The 26,677-nt window shown below is 43.6% G+C and overlaps 1 long non-coding RNA gene across 1 annotated transcript; it reads left to right on the top strand.

Annotated features, from left to right (window-relative positions):
- Positions 1 to 643: 643 nt before the first annotated feature.
- Positions 644 to 25,780, top strand: LOC311532872. The gene is made up of 8 exons (XR_014714463.1): positions 644 to 723; positions 1,219 to 1,372; positions 9,234 to 9,395; positions 11,476 to 11,668; positions 15,500 to 15,582; positions 19,041 to 20,752; positions 24,400 to 24,526; positions 25,166 to 25,780. It is a non-coding gene; the product is annotated as an uncharacterized lncRNA (long non-coding RNA).
- Positions 25,781 to 26,677: the final 897 nt, after the last annotated feature.

Below are 26,677 nucleotides of genomic sequence, written 5' to 3'. Positions count from 1 at the left end.
GAAGAGATCTCATTACAGTGTATGGAATGTCTTTCCGTCTTGATGTGTGGAGTTTGCACGCAGATCTGCTATTGACATACACCTCAGTCAGGAACCCCTCTCCCTTTGTTCTTCCATTCTATAGTCACTCTCCGATTCTGGAGCTGGGTTTCTAAGATGAAATTGCTTTTATTTTGACCTTTGTCTTTGACTAAAAGTGATTTCCACCTAAGAGATGCGCTATTTCATTCCTGATACATTATTTCAAATGTTCTTCCTGGGACAGAAACTCCTGAGCTGCAATTAGAGGCACTACATTCTTGGTGCTCTTTTTAGAAACCAGTAGTACCTGCATTCTTCCAGTAGGGCTGGAGCTGCCTGCCTAAATGATGTGTCCACATGTTAAATCAAAGCTGACTTAAATCTGAATTTAACCAAATTTGATTTCACTTTGCCAACTCTGCCCTAGACATCACAACATGCTTAACAAAACATTGTGGACTCGCTAGTACAGTTACCAAGCAGAGACATGCAGGGCACCAGTAACTGACCCACAACGTTGGGCACTCAACCCATGCTTAATTAAGTATGTTTGTCAGGACCCCAGGGTTCTCTCTCACTGTAGATCTTTAATCTTCATCTTTCCACAGAGGCGCCCAAGACAGACATGTGAAACCTTGGTTTAATGGTTCATCCAAACTCTGCAACCACTGAGCATGGTATCATGTAGCATCAACACAAGGGGTGAGCCCAAATTCAGAAGACTTATTTCTCCCTTTCCTCCCAACCTTTTGAAGCCTGTACTGTCAAACAGTTGTTTATCTTTTGGAAAGAGCTTAGAAGACACAACTACCTGATAAGGCAAGTTCTAAATTGAAGCTGCTGTTAAATCTTAATTTTAAAGAGAAAGCACTGAACTATGAAGTGTGAAAGTGAAACAAAGGCAGAGAGACATTTATTTTCATTTTAAAATTCCATGTTCTGCTAGTTCTGATAAGAGACCCTTTGGGCTGGTGAAATGATTTCACATTTTCTATCAATAATGCATAAGCTGTTGTCCTACCATATTCGTGTTCTTAAACCTACACGTGCCATACTCTAATGCTAAAATCATACCTAATTATGGATGTAAGGGATTCAGACTCATGCGGTTATTGTTATTTTCAATTTGTTTTGGGAGCTGGGTCTCCTCTGATAAGGGAGAAGTTAATTCACCCACCCTTGTTTTTAATCTTTCAGATAGAAGCATGACTAGATGACAGAAGCCCTCTGAAATGAGAGAAATTGGAGCAAAAAAGCCATTCCAACAGGCCCTGCAGACAGGTAAATGTATGGTGCTCCTGAAGACAACTGGAGATCTCTGTCCATCCCCACCAATTGGGTGTAGATACTGGTATGTATTGAAAATCCTTTCATATGTGTAACAAAGACTTCTGTGGAGATAGTTCAGCTCAGTTAAATACGTCTCAATATTTTTCCTCTGCTGCCCTCACCATCTCCAGCCCTCTCTCCTCTCTCTTGGGATTCACCTGCACTGCCCAGTAGCCATCAGCCCTATACATCACACTATCTACAGAGTTGCAGGAGGTGGTCTGTCACATGGGCACCATGGGCCTCTCTACATGAGCAGAAGAACTAGGTGAGCTTTTTGTCCTTACTGTTACCCAGTCATGGAATCACAGATCTGTGAGGCTGGAAGGGACCTTGAGAAGTAATCTAGTCCGTTCTCCTGCACTGAGGCAGGCCCAAGTACACCTAGACCAGCCCTGACAGGTGTTTATCCAACCTGCTCTTAAAACCCTCTAATGATGGGGATTTCACAAGCTCCCTTGGAAGTCTATTCCAGTGCTTAACTACCCTGCAGCAGAGAGGCGTGGCTTCCTTTGGAGATTGACAGCGACGGAGGACCAGACACCCCCTGGTGGGCGGAACCAGGAAAGCCACGCAGAGGGCTGGGACAGGAAGTATAAAAGGCGGGTCCTGTAACTCAGTTGGGGGGGGGGGGAGGGGAGCCACTGAGGGCGGCAGATGCTTCCACCCTGGTGAGGACTTGTCTGAAGTGCCTGAGCTACCAAACACGCCCGATGCTGAGGAGTGGCTGGGATTACCGCTTGCAGGGTAGCTAGGGGAGACAGGACAATCCAGAGATCCAGGGACAGCAGATTGGTCTGGCTGGGTTGCTGCCTGAGTCTGGTTCAGTGTGTTGTGATGGGACCCTGCTACCCCAGTGGCAGATCACTCTTCTGCTGTTAGGGCCCTGGGCTGGAATGCAGTGGAGTTGGGTGGGCCTGTGTCCTCCTACCCCTGGCACCTCATCCCTGGGCTGGCAGCCACCCCAACTTCAGCCAGGAGGCCTGTGGGAGTCTACCATCTGCTGAGCTAGGATCCTAGACTGTGTTGGGTGCTCCCCACTGTGTGAGCCCCCTGGACTGTGTTGGGTGGGATTGAGCCCTGAGACTGCTAACTCCCCGCTTGTCTAAGACTGTTATTCCAGGGGTGTAAGACAAGAGGTGTGGCCTCCCTTGGAAGTTGACAGTGAGGGAGGGCCACACACCATGTTAACATAGCCTTATAGTTAGGAAGTTTTTCCTATTATCTAATTTAAATCTCCCTTGCTGCAGATTAAGATGATTACTCCTTGCTAGATGTAATTCATTTTGTGCCTTAGCCTTTCTGACTTCTGTCTCTGCATGCTTGTGCTATTCTTTTGTACTCATCCTCATGACAATAGTGCAGAGCTGTGTAGGCTCCAGGCTTCTGCCATTGATGGCAGACAGTGAGAAGTGCCACTCAGTTTTGTGGGATTTTTTAAAAAGTCTCAAACTAGGAAATATGGATGACATTATGGGATGGAGAAAGCTGAAGGATGGGAACTTGCCCACGTCACCCCTGCACAACTAATTTCTGTTGCGCCATGCATTGCCAAAATTTCGCAAACAGTGCAATGAATGATGGCAATTTGCTCATGGGGATACCTACCCGTCATGCACCACATTGTGCATTGACAAAAGCACTCCTGATGAGTATGTGCAGTGCCGAGGCCAGGAGCGAAGTATGCATGCACATGTGTGATATATTAACTGAGGCAGCTTTTACCAATGTAGCTTGTGTCGATCCAAGTTTGCAATGTAAACATGGCCTTAGCAATTTGTCCATGTTTCCTATTTGTCTAGGATTTCTTTTTGATTTTCAGGTCATTAAAGAGCTCCTTGTGAAGCCATATTGGCCTCTTCCTATTCTTCCCATCTTTCCTTTGCATTGGGATTGTTTGCTGTTGTGCCTCTAATATTATGTCTCTGAGAAACTGCCAGCTCTCCTGAACTCCTTCCTCCCTTAGATTTTCTTCCCATGGGATCCTATCAACCAATTCTCTGAGTTTGTTAAAGTCTGCTTTTTTTTGAAGTCCATTGTCCTTATTCTGCTGCCCTCACTCCTTCCTTTCCTTAGAATCTACCATTTCCTGATTACTTTAATCCAAATTGCCTTCTGCCTTCAGATTCACCATTTCCTCCCGATTAGTCAGAATCAACTCTGAAATGGCTGTCCCCTTGGTTGCTTCCTCCACTTCCTGAAACAGGAAGCTGTCCCCAACACATTTCAAGAACTTCTTGGGCATTTGGTGTTTTGTTGTAGTATTTTCCAACAGATGTCTGGGTTGTTAACATCCCCCATTACAATCAGGTCTTGGGTTTTAGATATTTCTGTTTGTTCTAGAAATGACTCCTCCACCTTTTCCTCCTCCTCCTGATTTAGTGGTCTGTAGTAGACCCCCCTACTATGACATCATCCCAGGTTTTATTTTCACCCACAAATTTGATCTGCCTCCATCTCCTTTTGGACCTCAGAACAAATGCCTGCAGCCTGGGGGTGTGGGAACATGGCTGATTCTGTCTTACGCTTACAGTGGCAAACGGGACTGGATTCAAAATTCCTCTCCAGAAATTTCCTTTATTTTCCTCCCACCCCTAGCAGATGTAAGTATGGCCATGTAAAAGGGGAGGCTAAATAAGAACGGCCATACCAGGTCCATCTAGCCCAGTATCCTGTCTTCCGACAGTGGCCAATGCCAGGTGCTTCAGAGGGAATGAACAAAACAGGTAATCATCAAGTGATCCCTCCCCTGTTACTCATTTTTTACCAACCTACTGTTGTGCTCAGTTTTTAAGATTCTCATGGAGTTTTTTGTATGAACTGAGTTGACCTAATATTTGCATTGGAAACACAGCAAAGCTACCAATCAGCTAGCACAGAATCTAACCTTTTAGGTAAGAATTGTGCACAATAAACCCCCGTCCACCTTACTGAGCTTCTCCTTATCCCCTCCCACTCTGGAAGTGTGACATTTTCTGATTCACTTTGCAGGTAGATTGATAGAGCTTCCATACAGGCTGAGAGAGAGACTATCACTACTCTCCCCTGTCAAAGTTTCCAGTAATAAATGGTGTGTAAAGGATGGGGATTGTCAAAGTAATTAGGTCCTTGGTAGAGAGATTGCTGGTGATTTATAGAATGGTATCCATACTTCCCTTCTTCCTTAACCTAAAGTCAATAGTGAGAATGAAAGAGTTTTGGAGATTTATTGCCACTTCATTGGGACAGCAGAAGTTTTGCTCCTGGTAAAACAATGCATAATTTTAAAACAGTCATTCATTATACCTAATTAGAAAAACTCCTTAGTGTGCTGAAAAAGGACTTCAGAGCAGCTGGCTCTCCTCATTGTCCTCTTGTAAAATTATGTTCTGGAGGGGGGCAGGACCAACACTACTAGTTAACTTCTATGAGTCTTGGTTCAAACCCTGGATGATCTCAAAGTAGAAACTAGGTTTGTTTTCATCTAACTGTCCATCTCTGCTCTCTGGATTGATATAGCAGGGGATGCCATGGATCAGGACTGAGTTCCGGTGGAAGCATTTATGTGAGAGCCTAGGCCTGGGGTACAATAGCAGGGCAAGCCTGCAGTGTAGGATGGGGGTGGGGAGGGGAAGGAGAGAAGATGAGAGAACTTTCTCCTACATCCTCGAGGCTCCACTTTCTCAGCTCTGTTTAGTGCCCTTGGAAACACTCAGCACAGCTGAGCTAAGTAGAGCTAACAAATCGATTTGGAAAGAGTTAGATCTCTTTTCTGCTTTCTGCAAACAAAAAGTCGCAAGCAGCTTGTAACTGAAATGGGGTTTAAATCCTTAATTAACCTTCCACATCAAATTATATTCAAATCAGTAACACTGATTCAATAGAACTGACATCTCCCTGCTATGCTGACTGCACATTCCGTTCTGGAGCTGGCAGGCGCCCTCTGCTATTGGTCTGCAAAACTGATAAGGATACATTTTTGGCCCAGTAATTCAGCAGCTGGCTTTTCATTTGCAGCATCTTATTTGCATTTGGAATCCAGCGACGCATGGGGACTCAGAACCTGGGGATATGTTTGACTGAAATCCTTTGGGTTTTCTGCCTTGTCGCTCTGGCTAGGGAGGGGTTTGTTTGTTTTTTTTAAAAAATGAGTGTACAAGGCGTGCCACCTGTTCAGCGTCTTCCCTTTTCAAGCCTTCTGTGTGCCGAGCTGTGTCTCGCAGGAGGAGTGTTGGTGGACGGCAGTTCCTCCCTCAGTCTTTTCCTTGGCATTGGTGCAGCTGTGCTTTGAGGTGATCCAACAAACTAATTCTCTAAATATTAAACCATAGCAGTCCAAGAGAGGAAATTTGCTTTTCTATTTCCAGTATGATGTGCCTCTACAATCTGCCCCAACCCTACTACCTATGAACCCTACCAAAGGGTGCAGACCCACAGTTTTTACTCACTGGGCCTACTTGCACAACAAGGGTTTATTCATGGAGAAAAGGGCTGAAGGATTGGGCCTTACATCGGGGGAAATGATTGAAAAAATGGTAAGGTGTTGCAGGCTCACCAATCTGGACAGAAGCTTACTAATAAGTGGGAGGCCAGTGAGTTTCTGCCTTGGACTCTTCCCAAAGTCCATGCACTTCGGCACATCTCGGTCTCTCATCACCCATAGCAAGGGGAAGTTCCAAGATGGATGTCACGGCTGGGAAAATTTTGCTCTGGAAGAGGAGAATGTGGTGTATATATACAAGCGAGGATGACATGCAAATATTATAGCATCCTGCTTTCCATCCATACTCTTTCTGACTGCCGGGGTAATTCTGCTTTCATTGACACGCTGCAATTTCAATGGTGCTTGCTTTAAAGACATTCCTGGTTGTGACAAGCCTCCTGCTGCCTGTGGGGATCCAGTTCCCAAAGTTCCTGCCTTGAAGATCCAAGAACCCTGCCTTAATCCTCCCGTGCTTGCAGCATGGAGAGTGATGTGATAGAAATAGGTTTTCAAACCCTAAACAGGAAGCATAATCTGCCTGGGGGTGCATGGATATAAACGAGAGCACAATCTGACCCATGATACCAAACAGCTGTCCAAAGCATCAGACCACCCAGCTGGCTCTGGAACAGGAATAGTCGCTATTGCCATCGTGCGTGGACAGGAATTCACTCTGAGCACATGTCTGTTAGTTCAGTGATTTCTCATAAGCAATAACCCAGCCAGTTGTGATGCAGTTAGGGTGCATGGAGCAGAAGACACAGGCATTTAATTAATCAGCACATCCTGAGTAGTAGATAAACAGAATTCACCAAACTGTATTGAAACTCAGGGCGCGCACACACTTGGCCAGCCATTTTTGTATCAGGGTCGTGTTGTAATAACCTTACAAGGATATAGTGGAATGATGCCAAATCCCAGATAGACACAAACTCACTGCCATAAGAGTGAGCTAAACTGAAATGCAGAAATAACCCAGTGAAACACAGCAATTGTAGGACAGCACACAGTGGCATGGGCACAACAGCTTAGTACAGGTCCTGAAGAAGAAGAAGGCTGTAGCCAATTGAAACTGGAAGGTGAATACAGCTTTGAAGGAGATGAGCATTATCTTGGATTGGCCAAGACACTGGAGTTAACAGAGCAATCAGACAACATTGTAACTTTGCTTCTCACCTAAGAGTTGGTACCGTACCTCCAGAAATAAAGTGGCCCAAACACCAGCCTTGGAGCTGACTCAGGGAGAAGAGTGATGTCTACTGTGTCACCAGTACCACTTGTTGGAGTGCATTACAAGATCCTCTGGGGTGCCCCATCCCATTTACTGGGCTGGCCCTACCTTGCTCCGCTTATGAGGCCTGAAAGCATCACAGCACAAGGGACTTAGGGTCAGTGGGGTTAAGGAGAGGAAGCAATTAACTGATTTTTAGTTAGGAAAGCAAATAAATAGAGCAACTGGAAGTACAGATCTAATCAAGTAGTACTACAAGCAAGAGGAGAAAGACAGTGTAACCTTGCACACCTCCAATTTTATTTAGCTCAGCCAACTGATTTATGTCCTTAATTATATTGGTTATGTTTCTGGAAAACCATTGGTTAAAAGATAAAGAATTCTGTTTGTTATATATCATGCCTAGTGTACTTTTTTCCTCAGCTTTAATTGCAGCTTCAAGGACAACAGCTGAACTCTTTTAAGTAGATCAAAGTGTACATACGGTATCCAGAGTGATAATGACTCATGTAGCTTAGTGAGAGATTATCACAAATATTTTTCTACTTCACATCCATCCCAGAACCTGTCTCAGATTTTATGCACCATAAATAAATGGATGGTTGGTACAGAAATACTAGATGGTAAATTACTGAAATCCAGCACTTATGGGCTGCTTCTCTGTTTTGAGAAAGGTCCAAAGTCCTGCCAAGCAGATGGGAAAATGGCCATTGATAGCAGTGGATTTTGGATTAAATATTTACACAATATAGTGAAACAAAAAACATAATTGGGACTAACTTGGTCCCATCATTCTACAGTTCATCAACTCACATGTGATGTAGGAGTGGACCAAGTAATTACTCATTTTGTCTTCTCCACACCGGGCCTTTTAACTGAGTCCCCATAGGCTGATAGGAATCAAGCGCTGAGCACTCACTGACCTCAAGGGGAGTACTTCATGTGCTTAAATTTGAGCTTATGGTTGGGAGCTTTGCTGGATTTGGCCAGAGTGCTCAGCATCTTCCAGCAGTGGACTGAACGAGTAGGGAAAGTAACTTTCCTTCTCCTTTTTGGAAGGGAGACCTCCAAGACAGGGGTGAGGCACAGTGGACAAGGGAGTTGGGAGTGCTTATACTGATTTTGGGGGTGCTAAATGGATGACTTCAGTCTCTCACTACAGTGTCGCCAGCACTAAATTGACTTAACTTTCTTTTTAAAGAAACCTCCCAAGTACAGTGTATGCTCTGTGAGCACCAACTTGTTCAGTCACAAAGCAGTGTCTGAAACAAGAAAAGGTCTGAAAGGCTATTCTGCAAAATCACAAGAGAGAACGTTAGGTGGCAGAACCCCCTCCGCACTAGTTATACAGACCGATGTGGTTGCTGAAGGAGCAGATGGGAAGAAAGCTACGCCAGACTGACTTGGGGGACAGCTGTGCAACCTGAGCCTCCCAACGCATTCCTGATTTTTCTCTAGTCTCAAGGGTTTGAAGTGCAGACATGGTTGTCCAAAGACAAATACCAGTCAGAGCTCTTGGGAAGCTTAGAGAAACATTTAAAATATTTTGCTTCCACGTTTCCCTTTGATAAGGTTTTATTGCAGATGCATTCTAAGCTGTTATGCCTCTTTAATTCACAGCCCTTGCTCTATTTGAAGTGAAAATGGTGTGACTGGAATACACGTAAATTCTTCAAAGCCTGATTAATGATTAGGCTGAGGAGAAGTGTGGGAGATAAAGGCAGGCATCTTACTTGATCCCTCCGGCTTCATGGAGATTGTATTCAGCAATTGAACAAGATTGTATGGTCTCCCCGTTCCCTTTTTTAATCGTCAAGCAGGTATTGTACACTCTGTTCTACGCTGCGTCGGGAGGTGAAATTAGCGTAACAGCCAGTCTAGCACTTATACCAAGCTACACTTTGCAAATGGAATGACCATTGGAACCTAAGTCAGAGCCTGTCAAGCATCTTTTACATGGGTTTGCTGCACTGGAAGCAATGTGAATCACTTGCCCTTTTCCAGGAAAATAAAGTACATTCTTTTGCACTTTACTTAAAAGACCTTTCTGCCTTAAATATGCAATTTGCTCCCAGTGAACAATGAATTTCAAATAAGCTAAATTTCCAAATGGCTCTTTATAGCCAATTGCTTTGTCCCAAAAAATCCTTATTGACTCTCCCCATCTCTGTTTTGTATTTGTTGATCCAGGAGCTGATTTGTGACAATGATGGGTCCATTTGATGGTCAGTGTGCTGGGGGATAAGCGCAAAGGGACCACTAGCTACCCAGCTAAACTCTGACCACCTCTTGCCCCTGATATCCGTGGGAGAGAGGATCCCTGAATTTATGTCTGCAGAACTGCCTTTACAGGTGTCCTCTTCCCTTCCTATATACCCAACATAATCTTCCTCTCTTTCCTTGATCCAGTCTTCCACTTCCTAGCACTCACAACCCTTTATCCCCAATACACCACAGGACCCTAATGTAGGGCCAATCTTTAAAAAAGGGAAGAAGGAGGATCCTGGGAACTACAGGCCAGTAAGCCTCACTTCAGTCCCCGGAAAAATCATGGAGCAGGTCCTCAAAGAATCAATCCTGAAGCACTTACATGAGAGGAAAGTGATCAGGAACAGTCAGCATGGATTCACCAAGGGAAGGTCATGCCTGACTAATCTAATCACCTTCTATGATGAGATTACTGGTTCTGTGGATGAAGGGAAAGCAGTGGATGTATTGTATCTTGACTTTAGCAAAGCTTTTGACACGGTCTCCCACAGTATTCTTGTCAGCAAGTTAAGGAAGTATGGGCTGGATGAATGCACTATAAGGTGGGTAGAAAGTTGGCTAGATTGTCGGGCTCAACGGGTAGTGATCAATGGCTCCATGTCTAGTTGGCAGCTGGTGTCAAGTGGAGTGCCCCAGGGGTTGGTCCTGGGGCCGGTTTTGTTCAATATCTTCATAAATGATCTGGAGGATGGTGTGGATTGCACTCTCAGCAAATCTGTGGATGATACTAAACTGGGAGGAGTGGTAGATATGCTGGAGGGCAGGGATAGGATACAGAGGGACCTAGACAAATTGGAGGATTGGGCCAAAAGAAATCTGATGAGGTTCAATAAGGATAAGTGCAGGGTCCTGCACTTAGGATGGAAGAACCCAATGCACAGCTACAGACTAGGGACCGAATGGCTAGGCACCAGTTCTGCGGAAAAGGACCTAGGGGTGACAGTGGACGAGAAGCTGGATATGAGCCAGCAGTGTGCCCTTGTTGCCAAGAAGGCCAATGGCATTTTGGGATGTATAAGTAGGGGCATAGCAAGCAGATCGAGGGACATGATCGTCCCCCTCTATTCGACATTGGTGAGGCCTCATCTGGAGTACTGTGTCCAGTTTTGGGCCCCACACTACAAGAAGGATGTGGATAAATTGGAGAGAGTCCAGCGAAGGGCAACAAAAATGATTAGGAGTCTGGAATACATGACTTATGAGGAGAGGCTGAGGGAACTGGGATTGTTTAGTCTGCGGAAGAGAAGAATGAGGGGGGATTTGATAGCTGCTTTCAACTACCTGAGAGGTGGTTCCAGAGAGGATGGTTCTAGACTATTCTCAGTGGTGGAAGAGGACAGGACAAGGAGTAATGGTCTCAAGTTGCAGTGGGGGAGGTCTAGGTTGGATATTAGGAAAAACTTTCACTAGGAGGGTGGTGAAACACTGGAATGCGTTGCCTAGGGAGGTGGTGGAATCTCCTTCCTTAGAAGTTTTTAAGGTCAGGCTTGACAAAGCCCTGGCTGGGATGATTTAATTGGGTATGGGTCCTGCTTTTGAGCAGGGGGTTGGACTAGATGACCTCCTGAGGTCCCTTCCAACCCTGAGATTCTATGATTCTATGACCCCATTTGACTCCCCTTACTGATTCTCTCTCCTTGAAATGCCATCTGTTTTAGGTGGTGATGATACTTTGGTCCTCTACAGGAAGGGTTAATATTGATCCTCCTCTTATATAGAGTTGGAACATTCAAGTCTGTCTTACACTGCAGAGCACTTGCAAGTATAGGCCCAGATGTGTGTAAACACTCACCAATGCAAGGGATAGGGAGTCTAGCCTATACTCTGTATACTCCCATCTTTGGCTTGTGTAAATTCTCTGAGATTGCAAGCGGCATGGTCCAGTGGATAGGGGACTGAACTGGAGACCTGGGTTCCAACTCTACCTGCTAATGACCTGCTGTGGGACCTTGGGCAAGTCACTTCTCCTCTTGGTACCTCTGTGTCCCTCAATGGGTCCTGTAGTTATAAGGCCACAAACGTCACTTGTTCCTTTAGCATCTACTACTTCGGGAACTGCGTCGGGAAGAACTTTAGAATATAACTTGCGGTGCGGGGAGCAGATTTTGATGAAGGGAAAGAGATGATCTAGAAGAGAAAAAGCTACTTTTTTCCCCCGTCCCAGAATGAAAGTCTGAGATTGGAACAGGAACAAACTACCGCTGTGCTTACAAGAAAACACTTCAGATACATCTCCAGCTGCAGTGCTTTATCTCTGTGGCGATTCCTCCGGCGGAGGCTCCTACGCTGCGCTCCAGGCAAAGACTCTCTTCCTGTGCACTTACCGTGGAATATTAAGACTCAGCACAATACCACAGGTAAATAATTTGATCCATGTTAAATATTTGCAGGGAGGCAGCATATCACTGTCCAGTTCTCTGCTAATATTAGAGTTGGACTGTTAGGTAATATCTGCTTGGTGGTAATAAAGTCCTTTCAGAGAACATGGTGGATTAAACATGAAGAATTCAATAGGGGGTGTCAAAGAAATGTGACAGATTAATAAATATTACACTAACATAATTTGCAGTCATTTCCCAGCAAGAGTTCCTATCCCCAGAGCCTCCTACCACTATCTTAAAAATGAAGCTTTCTAAAACTCATGCATATTAAAAAGGAGAGTGGGTATGTGTGTATGCATTTAAGAGGCATAATAGGACTGATTATTTAAAAGAGAAAGTTCAGCGCTGGTTTACAGAAAGGTCTTTTTAGTTTTGAAAGGGTCATGGCAGTGTCTCTGTGTTTTACGGTACTTTAGTTTAAAGTGAAGAATAGTATCTTAAAGTCAATTCCCAAGAACCACTCTTCTACACTAAAGCATTTGGCTATCTCTTACTGTACCACGGCATTGCTTCCTCAGCAGTTAATATATTACTATTTAAAGGGGGAAGAGGGAGGGAAATTGACCTTAAAATTTGTACTTCTGTTTATAGTAAAATATATTATGTATTCAAAAAGAAATAATGCACTCAGTCATCTCTGATGAAATTTTCTAATTAACAGTTCGGCACAGAACATAATTAGTTGGATAGTCTGCTGCCAAAATGTTGGAAACTCTATTGCCTGAGCAACTATGTTACTCAAAGAAACACTCTGCTGCTAGAACTTCAGAGAAGAAGTTAGTGGTATGGACGGAGGCAAAATGATCCTCCCCTATGGCAGTTTTGTCCCTATGGAAATATTCCCTTTGACTTCAATGGGCTTTGAATCAGGCCGTACATGGGCACTAGATTGCGGCCCAAATTAAGACTTGGTGAAAGGAAGTGAGACTCCCATTTCAGTCATTGGAGTTCCAGTTATTTTGCCGTCTGAGACTCCTTCTACTCTGTTATAGTGTTACAGAACTGGAGAAACTCCACTGACTTCAGAGGGGCCGATGTCAGTGTTACTGACGGCACAATCCTCCTCTTTTATATCACTGATTATGGTCACTTTGTATATAGACAGCCAGACTCTCAGCTGGTATAAATCAGAGTAGCACCATTAACCTGAACTATGCTATATTTACACCAGCTGAGGATCCAACCGTTAGAACACATAGTGCATGGGAGAACATTGAGAATTAGTCCCTAAGGGAGAAAGGATTCCATAGTTTTGCTTCATTGACAGTGGAAAACCCTGCCTTCCATCCTGTTGAGTTTATAGTGCATCCCAAATAGGTATGGCTCTTGCAGTAAAATTCACACCAATTCAAACTGATCTGTTTATATAGCACCCAGTACAAAGGGAGCTTAAATCTTGGATAGGATTGAGTATCTAGCCCATTGTCCTCATTCTATGGCTCTGTTTGTGCATCCTGGCCTTCGGGTTTATAAAGTCAAAAAAGGCAGTCCCAACTGGTTTAGAACCTGCAGACACAAATTGGCTGCATCTGCCAGAACATTCTCAGACTTCCTCCTCCCACCCCAAAAAGTTACAAGATATCAAAAACCATGTAAGGAATGAGCTGTCCGCCTTTATGCTTGAGTTTTATTAAAAAAGGCTGAAGCAAAACACATAAACCTCCTTTATTCTACACCCATTTCCCAAAAGCAACGTGTTAGCCCTAAGGTAAAAATCAATGTTCAAAGCCTGCACCAAGTTTCAGAAAGATAAATGCTATATTTAATAATCTGCAGAAATGATGGTTCAAGAAACTGGCCTTGCTTTAACTAAGGCTTGTCTACATTACACAGCTTTTAGTGGCATGTATCGCTAAAAGTCAGGCAGCGTAAATGCTGTTTGTTGGCACTTTTGCTGACAAAATACTTCCACCCCGTACAAGCGGGGTTCAGTTGTCAACAGAAGAGCACTCCTGCTGACAATGAGCAGTTTACACTGCCACTTGCCACCACAAAACTTTTGTCTTTCAGAGGGGGGCTTTTTTAAGCACCTGTGCACGACAAAGGTTTTGTCGTTCAATTGGCAGTGTAGACAAAGCCTAAGACAGCAGCAGCATTTGCCAATTATTTTCTGTGCAGTAGTAAGGAAAACTCTCTTGATTGGTGAAGGATTTGAAAGACAGTGGCTTGAGGAGCAGACATAAGGCATAACTTTCTTTCTTTATCCTCCCACATCCTCAGCAGCATTGGGCATACACCAGTTTCCACCATTTATTTTGGTCTTGTGCTGGTCTGTTCAGGCTTTTGAGTGTCATGTTGATGAACTTGATTTCTCTGTTTTCTGCATAATGTTTCTCTAGGTCACCCTCTTTCACTTCAAAGGGGGTGTCCATATTATCACTTGATGTGGAAGTCATGTTGGTGGCCTCCTTAAAGCACATCCTAAATATGTCCATTGTTGTCTTACCACATCTGATGCTCTCGGTTGGTTTGCTCTACTTAGAAATTCGGATGTTGCCAAAACTCTTTTCAATGGATTTTGAAGATCCTCCATCGGCATTTACTTTGGAATGAGGCACAATGACTTCATGCTACTGATCTATGAGGAATCTAACTTTAACCTGATTTAAACTGACAACTTTAAAGGGATGCTGTCGATTCAAATTGGACCCAAAATTTAGGTTTTGTAAAATCCATCTTCTCAAAAACAAATGCAAAGACCAATATGTATGGTTTTTCTTATGTCTGATCAAAGCAGTTTGCTAAGAAATACCCATTCCCCTGTAGTGTTTGTGATGCAAACATCACTGCATTCTGCTAGAACACAAGAACCTGAGGGAGAAATCTGTGAGGAAACTAAGGGCCTGATCCCTGCTCCCCTTATAAATCAATGCCAAAACTCCCATTGACTCAAATGCTACAAGCTCAAGACCTGTATCATAGAATCAGACTCTTGAGGTGGAAAATGCCTATTGGATCATCCATTCCAGCTCTCTGCTGATGAAGTGAAACTGACATTACTCATTAGCTCTTATTAACAGTGTGTTTGGTGCTGAACAGAACAAGGAGGAGGTGTGGGTTTTGTCCTCAGAGTTCATAATTTATAAGTTGAACAGAAATCACAAAGGATGTTGCTAACAACACATGTATCTAGGAATGTTCTTAACTCTTAACCTGGCTGTGACACTGGTAAGTCAAATGCCAGCTCTGGCCAAAGGCTAGGTGTCCCCTGAGAACTGACAAACTCATAGCTGGAAGAAAGGCCAATTCACTTGTGTATTAGTATAGATCAAAGTGTTAAAAGTGTAAGAATGTATTTGGTGTTTAAACTTCGTGAAAATGAAGGGGATGCAGAATGCATTAACTAAATACTCCTCAAATGAAGAGGAAGCCTTGTGTAATGCGAATGAGGAATTTTAACAGGAAAGTGCTAATTTCTGTACCATTGAAGGCAAGTGGTTATTGTGTGTGAGGATTAGAGGTCAAAGAACTCTAAATACATTCCCCTCTCTTTCTCTGCCATCAAAGAAAGAGCCCATGTATGTAGTGACCCTGACAGCTTTTTTTTCCTGGGAGAAGCTATAAGTTTGGACATAAGGAAAAATTCTTAGAATCCAAACAGTCCAGAGACAAACGGAGCAGAATAACTGAGCCAGAAGGTGGAGATCCCCAGAGTTATGCTGAGTAGCCCTGAGAGATTTTTGAGAAACTAGCAGATTACTACATCTCTTGCTACCTTTTGAAATTATAGACTAGACTGACTCATCTGAACATATATTTTACCTGCTTTAATCTAATCTCTCAATAACTCTCATTCCTTTTTCCCAGGTAATAAACCAGTGGATGGTTTATTATGGAATTGGCTATCTACCTTTCCTTTGGTAGGAGATCTAGGATGCATATTGACTTGGGTGAGTGACTGGTCTCTTGGGAGTGGGTGTAACCTGACATATTTGTGATTTTTGGTGTAAATCACCATTTACCACATAGTCCAGTTTGCCTGGATGGGAAGATAGATTGGAATGTGTAAGGGAACTGTCTGTGACTCCATTAAAGACTATTGTGGTACCAACTGTGAATTCCCAAAGTATTGGGTTGGTGAAATCTAACTATAGAACATATTACCAGTTTTGGGGTGTCTGCCCTGCTTTGACTGCCCTGAGATAGACACTCCCGGTGAGCCACTCCAGACTGTGTAACCTTGGCAAGACCCCTTTACTCCCAGTGCAATCAGTCTGACTCTTGCAATGAAGTTTGAATTTGCAGACTGACTCATGGAGGATACTCACCAGCCTACACGGGAGCTCAGACTAAGAGTAGAATTCACCACTGTGCAGAAGGCCCGAAAGAGGCCTGGATGCACTCCTTACCTATTTGAGGACTTCACTGGGGCCTAGTTTGTGCTGGTCCTGTGCTCTAGCTGAATTTCACCCTCTGAGGAATAGCTCAGGACACCAGCAGTTATTGCCAACTGATTCCTTTAAGTGAGCATAGACAGACTCACCCCATGAAACCCTCAGATCAAGTCATCCTAACTCGTTTTCCCTGGCTCAGATCCCTCCTCCCGCAGTTGAAAGTCCAATCTAGTTACACATCCGAGCAAGCACCATTGTCCCTACTTAATTTGACTTAGAACAATGCCAAGCCCCTCACGCCTTTTTCCTCTGAGCACACAGTCAATTATTACAAAATTATTACAAAACTTATTAGAAAATGCAGACCAGTCAGGTCAGCTCCTCCTACCAAGCAACAGCTCCTAACTGAGTACTACCAGCCCCATCCACCAGCACAGAGCCTCTCGGCCGGGTGAATCTCATGAGCCCTGCAGCACGCTCTCTAAATTAGAGCAAACTTATTACGTTACTCCCCAGCCTTAATGGGAAGAAGACAAGGCTGATAACAAAAGATAAATATCCTTTGAAATCAATTGCTTTCCATTTTGTAATGCAGGCAGAAGGAATTCGATCCACCTTGTGCTAGTGGGTGTCCAATCCACCTACCAAGAAGTTCCAAAGCACCAGAACATTAATTAGTTTTCTATCTCTGGTTAGACAGATTGTAGACTAGGAACAAGAGTTGGACAAAATCCACCCTGAACATTTTCCATGAAGTTCTGCATAAAGAGAACTGCATTTAGCTTTGAAAGGCTGAAAATAGAGTTTGGAGGCCATAATTAAAAAGTCTGCTGTTATCCCCAGTGTTCCTGCAGCTGAGGTGCAATGATTGGTAGCCCCATATCAGCACAGCCCCAGACTGATAGTGAATGCTATATCATTTAGCAGGATCCTGTGTGATTTGTGGTGAATAAAAAGATAAGGCTTCCATACTGATACAAGATTAGTTTTCAGCCTGCAGCTGTTTAATTACTTGTTGCCAGGATGTCTATTCAGATTGGAAACAAGGGGCTTGGATTCTTTCTCCTTTTCCATCTCACAAATGCTAAGAGTGCTTCTAATTTCTTATTTCCACACATACCACCTCCTTCCCCCCCCCCCCCCCCCCGGCACCATTACTATTGTAGGATAAAATACTGGAGAAAGGAATGAGGTGAAATACAGAAGCAATTATTGCTCCCTGGTAGAATTTACTGCAAATGCATTTTCAAGCTGGATGGAAATAAATTCTATTTCATTCTAAAACATTAGGGGAAGGATGGTTGTTAATACAGAGCCCAGCTCTAAGCTTCTGCCCGATGGAAGAAGCCCTTGGGCTCCAGCAGACCCCTTATGAGCCAGAGAAATGAACTGAATCATGGCATTCCCCGGCCATGCGAGCTCCACCCACACCTGGAGCAGTGACACCCGTGTATTGGTTGGTGCTGGTCCTGTGTGATCCTTTCAGCAGAGGGCTGGGGCCACTTTGCATCAGTGCAGAGTCCTCCTGGCAAATTTTCAGTGACTGGGGTTACACCAGCCCTGGGCTTAGAGCCAGTCTAAAAAATGAAAATTTTCAAAATTTTTCCAAATCCTTTTCATCCTGCAGGAGCAAGGAACAATTTTCCCTTTGTTCAAAATTTTGCAAAATAAACAGATTTTTGGTTTTGAAATTTCAGTTTTGAACAAATTTGAGGGGTTCTCCCTTCCCCCCCCTCTTCTGCCCTGGAAAGGAACAGGGGAGGAAGGGAAGAAAGAAGGAGGAAGGGGAGGGGGAAAAACACACACACCAAAAATTGAAAAAAAAAATTTACATTTATTTGAAAAAAAAATCACAAAAAAAAATTTGCCAAAAGGTCATTTAAAAAAGGCCACTTCTGGGGGAAGGAATAATTAGTTTTAAAAATTATGACTAGCTGTGCATTGGAGTAATCTAACCAAGCAAAATTCTATCCTAGATGCAGCCAAGCACTTAGGTGATTTAACACTAATCATGTCCCATGCCAAGTGAATGACATTCCTCATGTGCCTAAAGTTAAGCACATGCTTAAGAGCTTTGCTGGATTGGGGCCTCCTGAGCAATGATCCTAGCCTGGGCTGTGCATAAAGGCCCTGCACAGAAGGCATTATACCCGTCTACTCCCAACAGCATTTTTCCCATTTAAAGTATGGATACGTGGCTGATCAAAACTGAAATAATAAACCACACTCCTTTGGGCCCGGGAGCAATCTAACAGTTCAGTTAACAGTTTTCTGAGTTGAAAAATGACTTTTTTAATAGATTCCAAGCAGGCTAATTGTATTTTCTGTGAAGTAAAGTTAAAAGTAAATTGCACAAAATTAATATTGATTCAAATTAAGCCCTTTATCTCCTTGTGTTTTTTGACTCAACATCAAATACTATTATTGCTGAAGCTATTCTGTGGCAAATAAAGTGACCAGCTAAGTTGCATCTTGTTTTTTCTGCCTCCTCAGAACAAAACACCAGCACTTGCATTGACAGAGATTTTTCCAGTTAAATGGGAACACACATCACTTTGAGCCTGTCACGTCATTCTGATTTTTGAGAGTACCACACTTGTGAGAGTTGCCCACCAGCTTCGCCTAGAGGCAAAATGCTTTAGTAATTGGACTAGCAAATGCTCCCCTGGAATGCAAGTTCCTAGAAAGGCAGGATTATGGTATGCTCATGCAAACACATGTACCATATAGACACATCCCTTATTGTTTGCACATGGGTCTAATCAAGGATGATACAGAAGGGAAATAAAGCGACAGGCCCAGCTCTCATTTGCAGAGTTCAGAGCCACTTCCCTTCTGTTTATCTTTCTTTTTACTGCTTCTCATAGTGATAATTGAGAAGGGAGGAAGGCACTATAAATACTGCCTGAAATGAAAAGGAATGTGTACTGCCTTGGTGAAGACAGCAGCAATTCTTGGTGGTTCTGGTTCCTCTCCAAAAGGTTTACTTTGAGACTTTTCCTTTATCTCCCTAGGGAGTATGCTTGAAGCAATATCAAGAGAGACCAGGAGAACAAATATTCTATGGGGTTTTGTTTAGCTGCATCCAGGATGGAGATTAGAGACTATTTTAAAATGAGTCTCAGTCACTTACAGTTCCGTGCCTTCAAATCAAACAGTAAGTGATGGTGGGGGGATGTGTTAGAAACCCCCGAAATCTTACACCCTCCCCTTCAGATCTGTGTGATGGAGCCCACCATCAGTGGTAAACGAGAAAGGAGTGGTTAAGGGAAGGAGAGGAAGACTGTGGTCCTGCAGAGCAAGCCATCAGAAGCCAACACTGGAGCTCACCAAGAATGCGGGGCTCTGCCTGCGTGTGTCTCCTTCTCTTTGTGAGCTATCACAAATACGCACTGTGCCGGTCTAAGAAGCATGTCAGGCCATTGCACTGTCATGGCATGACCTGATTTGTCACATGATTCTTTGTCCTGTTTCACGTATCACTGCACATACTTGATTATGTGGCATTTTGTGCTCATTATTGCAGAGGAAGAAACTTCTTATTAAAACTCTTTTTCTGTAGGATGATGGGGCAAAGACAGGCCATGCACTGAAACCGCAGCCTGCTGGAATGATGCATAAGATTGTTGTTCCTATACATTTCCGCAATGTGATGTGTGCACGCTGCTACCTGTGTCTAACAGAGTTACTGAAATCGCTCTCTTTGGGTCAGATTCTGGTCTCGGCTGCACCGGTGTAACTCCAGAGTTATCACACTGACCTCGAGAGTAACTACAATCAGCATCTGACTCTGATTCTCTCTCTTCTGCTTCTTCACAACTCACTGTCAGTTTAAGTACATTTAAGCATTGACAGAGGCGAGCCAACTTCGGTCTCCATCCCAGCTTGTGCAAGCAGGAGGCCTGTACAAAGATGCCTGAATATTAAGGATAGGCAAGTGTGTTTGGGTAAAGCAAGAAGTGAGCTAGAGCTTTGTCTGACACCTGCAACAACACAGAACGCTTTGGTGAGCTCCAAACAGGTTGTGGAGAGCCCACAGGAACATACTGTAGTTGGTTGATACTGAACCCAAAGCACATAAAGTAAACTGAGCTGAAAGTTTTTATAACCCAACTAAGGAGAGAAAGAAAAATCCTTGGAAGTGAGGGACTTAACAGAAAGTCGAGCCCACACGGCATCCTTCCCCATAAATAACTGACGCGGCAACGCAGCTCCCGCTGGCAGGAAGGTACACGAGGAAAAGGCTCATGCACCCAACATGCCGAGGATGTGCGGAGGCAGAGAGCAGAGCTGTGTAAAAGGTAGCGAGTTCCATTCACAAGGATTCACATGAACATTTTCTCTGGTTTCTGTCTGTGTGAATTTGACTCCCGTGAGCCTGATGCTGCTTTCTCTTGCACTGGGGTCACTCTCCGGAGAGCAGTGGCATTTCGGCACCCAGTGAGCATCTCGCACAAAGGACGGGTGCAGCCGACAAGGAGTGGAGCATCCTTTCGGAGCACTAGCAGCAGTTGCCCCTGTTCCTGACCTCCTAGGGTCTGCAGCAACTTCCGTCACATTAGACACGGCTGGTGTCAAAAAAGCAGCAGTTTCTCTTGGGCACAAGCTAGTGAGCTCAAGGTGCAATGCAGAAAGCCTCCATGAATTGCTTACACAACAAGGGCTTGCGGGAGACTGCCAGGAGAGGGGCGGAAGAGTAAGTCTCCCAGGAACACACTTATAACTGGTAAGATCACAAAAGAGTAATTTCCAGCCAGCTCAGTGCTATTCCTACAGGCTCTGCCAAGGGTCAGCTCCCTTCTTGCTCAGCTGGTGGCATTTCAACTACTCGAGTCACATGTAGTAGCTGTTGCAAGTCAAAAAACATTTGGTTGGGCAAGCTGGGCACATGCTCATTACTTATGATGCACATAGCCCTGGGATACTGCACCTGAAAGAGTTATGTTAGCGTCACATAACAGCAGTAGCAGCATGGGGTTCAGGTATGTACATGTACACAGCATGGTCCCCCTTTCAACGCACATGTGGACACTCAATGCAGTTATATGGAACATGCACAAGAATGGACAGGGTCAAATAACTGAGCATGGGTACCAGTGCAGACAGAACCTTGGAGGCCCTTTATCCCCTTCTGTGATTGCTCATGTCGTCGCAGAGTTTGCATGGGATTCTAAATACCATTGCTCTGTACTTAGCACAGGAACTATGCAAAGCTATACAAGACAATGAACATTGCTCTACATGTTTCCCTGCCTCCGGTTTCTCACCATTCTGAGGAGCGCTTTGCGCTCAGGCAGAGCCCCGTGCAGAGCCCACTTGCCTTCTCCTGCAGTTCATGGCTTCTATTTAGAATCACAGAGCCTTCTCTAGGTCCATTAACTGTCTCTGAACCTGGCTGGTCGCACAGTTGAACCAGATCCACCCTGCTATGAGAGCATGCCTAACTTGTCCCCTCTAATACCCACCACTTCCCGTTCCTGTCTCAGGCAGTCTCTCAAATTTATGTTGCAGAGAAACTTGGTAGAACTAGTTTCCTAGGCTTCAGCCAACCTATTGTCCCAAGGTACTTCCACCTGGATAGGTGGCCAAAGCTCTGATGATCCACCCTTGTTACTGGTCCAGGACAGACATGGTATGGCTCTGTCTGCAAATGCTGGATTCCACATCCACACAGAGCCATCCCAAGATGCACACATTTAATAGTAGATACTTCATAACATCAGCCATTGTACAGACAGATTCTCCCAGGAGTCAGAGCCATAATTGGCTCCAGGCTGTCCCTCCCATATATTGTGTGGAGCTTAGAGCGAATAGCATCATTCTCCCGTCAATCTTTCTCGAGGCTGGTGTTCCTAGCCAGTTTACTCTTTCTTCCTTTAGAGTCTATAAAAGATTAATGTAAACTGTGCCCAGTGTAAACTTCTCTTACATCGCTAATGTAGGATTCCTTATTAGCTATGAGCACGTTGTCTCCTTCAGTAGCTCAGATGGTTGGTCCAAACTATCCTCCCCACCACCCACTCTGGTTTCATGTTTTTTTAAAACCTTCAAATATGACACTGGTTTGATTAACATTATTAATTTGCCTTTTGAGGGAGGAGTGCAGGGGTGGGGAAATTGTCTCACAAGCTACCAAAGTCCCTGGACATAAGTGGTTTCTAAACTGAAAGGTACCCACTCTTGGCACTCCATCCTACTCAGTGGAATTCTGGCAGATGGCAGTTAAGTCTATCAATATGTTTGCAGCTGCTGCTGTGAAAAATTAATTTTACTTTAAATTAGCACCACATAGCATCTCCGTTAGCCAGGCTCCCAGCTTGAGCTGTGTGAAGTATTTGCATTGAACCACAAACCCACGTTGTCAGAGATTGGAATTTGATGTTCAGTGTGTTTGTGGACCCACCCCCATGCTCACAAAAAAAAAAAAAAAAAAAAAAAAGTGGAAGACCAAGTGCTGTTTTCACAGAATTGAGGAAGTTCAACATGGAACAGAAGTATTAGGACTATCACTTGTCCACTCAAAATTGTTCTTTGCATTATATTCAGCAGTGCTTTAACATGACTAAATTAAAGGCCAGTTCCACTCTGAAAACTCACAAAAGCAATATGTTCCATGTTTAGTATTTCACCATGATTCTAAAATTATATTTGTGCAGTTTACAAGGGAAAAAAATTGTGCTTGTAGCTGCCATACCTGCAACCTGGGATCTGAAAGTCAGGCTGGTTCTCTCTGTCTTGCAGCACCATCATCTTTCATTGCTACCCTTTGTTACATTCATGCCATCCCCACTATGTCCAATGAGGTGACACGGGTGTAAGGAAGGACCAGATCTGGTGCATCTGTTAAAATTCAGGCCTTGTCTATGTTGGAATTTCAATGACTGGTGTAGGTGCCCTGTGCAGCATGCTTTTGTACTGGTGTATGCTGTGTCTGCAGTAGGGGTTAGCAGGGATGCTGCCTGAAATCCCATTGTTGTGCAAGGCGCTAGCTAACACTTCTGCTGACAATTCAAGCCTGAATGGAATCTGGTTCCCTGCTCTCATACATGCGTTGGCCATGGAGCCAACACATGTATAAGTGTATATTGGTCAGTAGAGTAAGTAGCTCTGATTCTGAATAGGGGTAAAGTTCTGGTCTTACTGAGTTCAATGGAAAAACTCCCGTTGACTCCAGTGGGGCCAGGCTTTCATGCAGAAGGCAAATCCGATGAGTTAGAAGGTGCCTTTTTACAGAGGCACTGTCTCAGAGTAAACCCACCCTATAAAATGTCCCATTTTGCAGTCTAGTAGCTCTAGTGGTTAGGGCAGGTTTTCCTCGACTGTCAGCCTAACATGTTCTTCTCGGTTTCAGCCTACTCTTCTGAGATAGAGCCCTGGGAATGCCACCCTATTTAACCCCTCTTCATATACATGGTCTTGCCACTCACTGTTTAGCCACGTCATTAAGCTTCCAGATTTTGACATTCAGGGCTTCATTCTCCCCGCTCTTGTACCTCTTGCAGTCAGTCATTCACACCTGTGCAAAGTGGGTGCTCAAGGCTGCCTGGCTGAATCTGTAGTATTTTTACACTCCCTTTGAACAAGTGCAAATGACCACATAAGTTCTAAGACATGTGAGACCTAGGACCTCAAACTTTGGACCAGAGCATTGAAAAGGTGGTTGAAATCTTCGCTTCAAAACCCCACCCTAATTAGCTCCGAAATATTTGTCTGTCTTTTTCAATTTTGTTTACAGAAAAGTATTAGGTTTTGGTAATGCACCAGGCATGAGAGAAGGGCTGTTTAAAATGGGAATGACACAAAAGTTCCTTAGTTTTTGTCTAAAGATAAATAATATCTAAGCCAACTATTACTTCATTTCTAAATTTAAAATAGGCAATTCAATCTTCCTTTGTTTCTTTTAAGTTTGGAACCTTCTCTCTCCAAAGAGAATGCAGGTTTTAAAAGGAATGAGCACCAGAGAGGAGTAAAAAGAAAAGGAGGACTTGTGGCACCTTAGAGACTAACAAATTTATTTGAGTATAAGCTTTCGTGAGCTACAGCTCACTTCATCGGATGCAGAGAGGAGTAAGACATCCTCAAAGCCCAGAGAAGAGGTAAAATTAAAGCTACACATGAGTCAGTTAAGTAATAATAGCTACCAAAATCCACCTCAACACAGAAACAAGGCACCCTATATCACTGAGGGAAATGGGCGATTTTATGCCCACTCTGGGAGCACACTTAGAAGGAATGAGGAGTGTAACTCATGTCTCTGCATTGCACTAAAAGCCAGCGTGAGGACAGAATTTCAGGATTTCTCTGATTTAGCTCAGACCTTCACAAGATATGTTTAAAATTTAACTTATTTGTTGTATTTCCAAATGAATTTAGTGCTGGTGGGAGATGGGAAGCCCTGGAGGCAGAAGTCTATTTTTCACTCCCAGCGCACGTACTCTGTGGGCACTACAGTGACCGTTTCCTTCTCACACAGCTCCAGACCGGAGAACGACGTCTACAGGTGAGGGGTGAGCTCAGTCTCCACTGACGCGACTTGGCAGCATCTTTTATCCTGAATTTGTTTTACGGCCACTGCGCTCATGCAAGTGACAGCGTCAATCCCTTTCTCCTTATTTGCACTTCCACTCCCTGTGAATTTTAGGGCACCCCATTTCTCATAGGCTACCTCCTCAGTTGCCCAGATTCTCATTAAGATCTAGGAGAATGAGGTGAGCAACCCGAAGTTATTACAGAATCCCCTGAAACGTTACTATCAGGCACATTGTAGTATTACCTAGCACGTTACAGTGTGTTTTCCAGTCTATTTCTGCAGTTTCCAGAACCTCAGCATTTAACCAATTAAACTAGACGAGGGGTTATCTCCTGGTCAGCTAGTCATGCCAACCTGTTTCAGGCCAGAGACCTATGGCCAAGCCACCTACCCGTACAGGCCTAAAGCCTATAGGCTTATCTTACTTCTATCAATGACACACTTATCAATCCTATACCCCTACAATGCTATCCTACATATTCCTGCACTTATATCTATTCATCACCCATGTGTTACATACAGCAATAGACTATACAATGAAATGATTTTATAAGATGATTAGCTGCACTAGCATTAAGAAAGTTCCCTTTAAACATTTCTCATTTGCAGAGGTGGAGTGGAGATTCTTCTGCATTCCTTTAACATTGCTGGTGGACAGAGGTTTGAAGAGGGTTATAAAACCAGAAGCGGGAGGCAGTGAGTGAATAAATAAGGAACCTGAAAATAATGAAGTGGCCCCAAAAGTGCCCAAAGGAGTAATCAATTACTGCAATGAGAGATCTTATAGTTCATTCAATACAAATGTAGTAACTTATGTGTTTCACTGCCCTAAATAACCTCACAGGACATTTGTATGTTCATTTCTCTGTTGGCACAAATACCTCCCCATGGACCAAACTGTACTAGGAAAACCTTTTCTGCTGGGCAATGATTGATTTTATCAATTGCTTATTTGATTTCCCAGCCTCAGTGGTTAATTAGCACACAGAACATTACTGTGAAATAGCATTAAGGCTCAAGGATAAACTAGCAAAAGCCAGGGACTCAGAGTTCAATGCAGATGTGCTTTGCTACTTATTCAATCCCCTCACTGGCCTATGCTTTCTCTCCTAAATTCAGCAAGGTCAATGGGACTTAAGCACATGCTCAAGCACTTTCCCCAAAACAAGGCTTTCATTTGCACCACAGCTGTGCACTATGCATTTCTTTCTGAAACTTTCTACAGTTCAAGCACTTTTACTATTTGTTTTTGCCTTGTTTTAAAAAACAATGATCACCTGGTATAAGGATACATAAGGTGACAAAGGCTAGAATAACTCCTTTTTAATGTGGATTTACTGTCATTTTAAAACATGTAACATACAAATACATACCTAGTGACCTTTCCAAATGTGTATTATTTACCAGATAGATGTTGCTTTAAGCTCTCTGGAAATGCACTCTAAGGAAGTTTTAAAACATGGATTATTTCTATGAATAGACCATAATAGTTTTTTTGCACCTGTTTTGTTGTGTAAATATTGCAGATAAGTATTTAAGGGTCTTTAAAATAGGAATGATTGACTAGATTGTCCATGAGAAATCCAGTGGTTTAGTAAATCCAGCTTCAAAAGTTAATCACCTAATAAATAATTATCTGGTGAGTTCTGGTTTTGATACATTAAATACTTTTTTAAAGCAACACATACACCATTCAGAAGAATGAAAAATGGCTGGCTGGGTAAAAGAAGCTCTTTACCCCTCTTGTGCCTTAACCTTTGAAGTAGGACTAAGAAATAATAGCCAAGCTAGATAAAGTAGCAATAGTGAACTAGAAGCAAATATAGTGCATTATAAATGAATACAATACTCCAGGCTAGGAATAAAGTACTACTTCATACTTTTTGTTGTGAAATTGGAAAAACAATGACATGTTTTGTAAGATAAACCCTGATCCTGCCAATAACAAATAACTGCACATATGCGAGTAGTTCTCTTGTGTTCAGTGGGCCCACAGAGAGATAGGGAGATTAGTTTAGATTACAGGAGATTAAGTTATATTTGAAAAGTCAGCTGCTTGCAAGGTTTTGAACATGACAGAGAGAGAGAGTGTGTGTCTCTCTCTCTTCTGGATGATTCACA

This window comes from Lepidochelys olivacea, assembly GCF_965140295.1.
Source record: "Lepidochelys olivacea isolate rLepOli2 genome assembly, chromosome: 18".
NCBI classification, from domain to species: Eukaryota; Metazoa; Chordata; order Testudines; family Cheloniidae; genus Lepidochelys; species Lepidochelys olivacea.
Note: the sequence above shows the minus strand (reverse complement) of the source record. Positions and strands in the feature narration are given on the sequence as shown.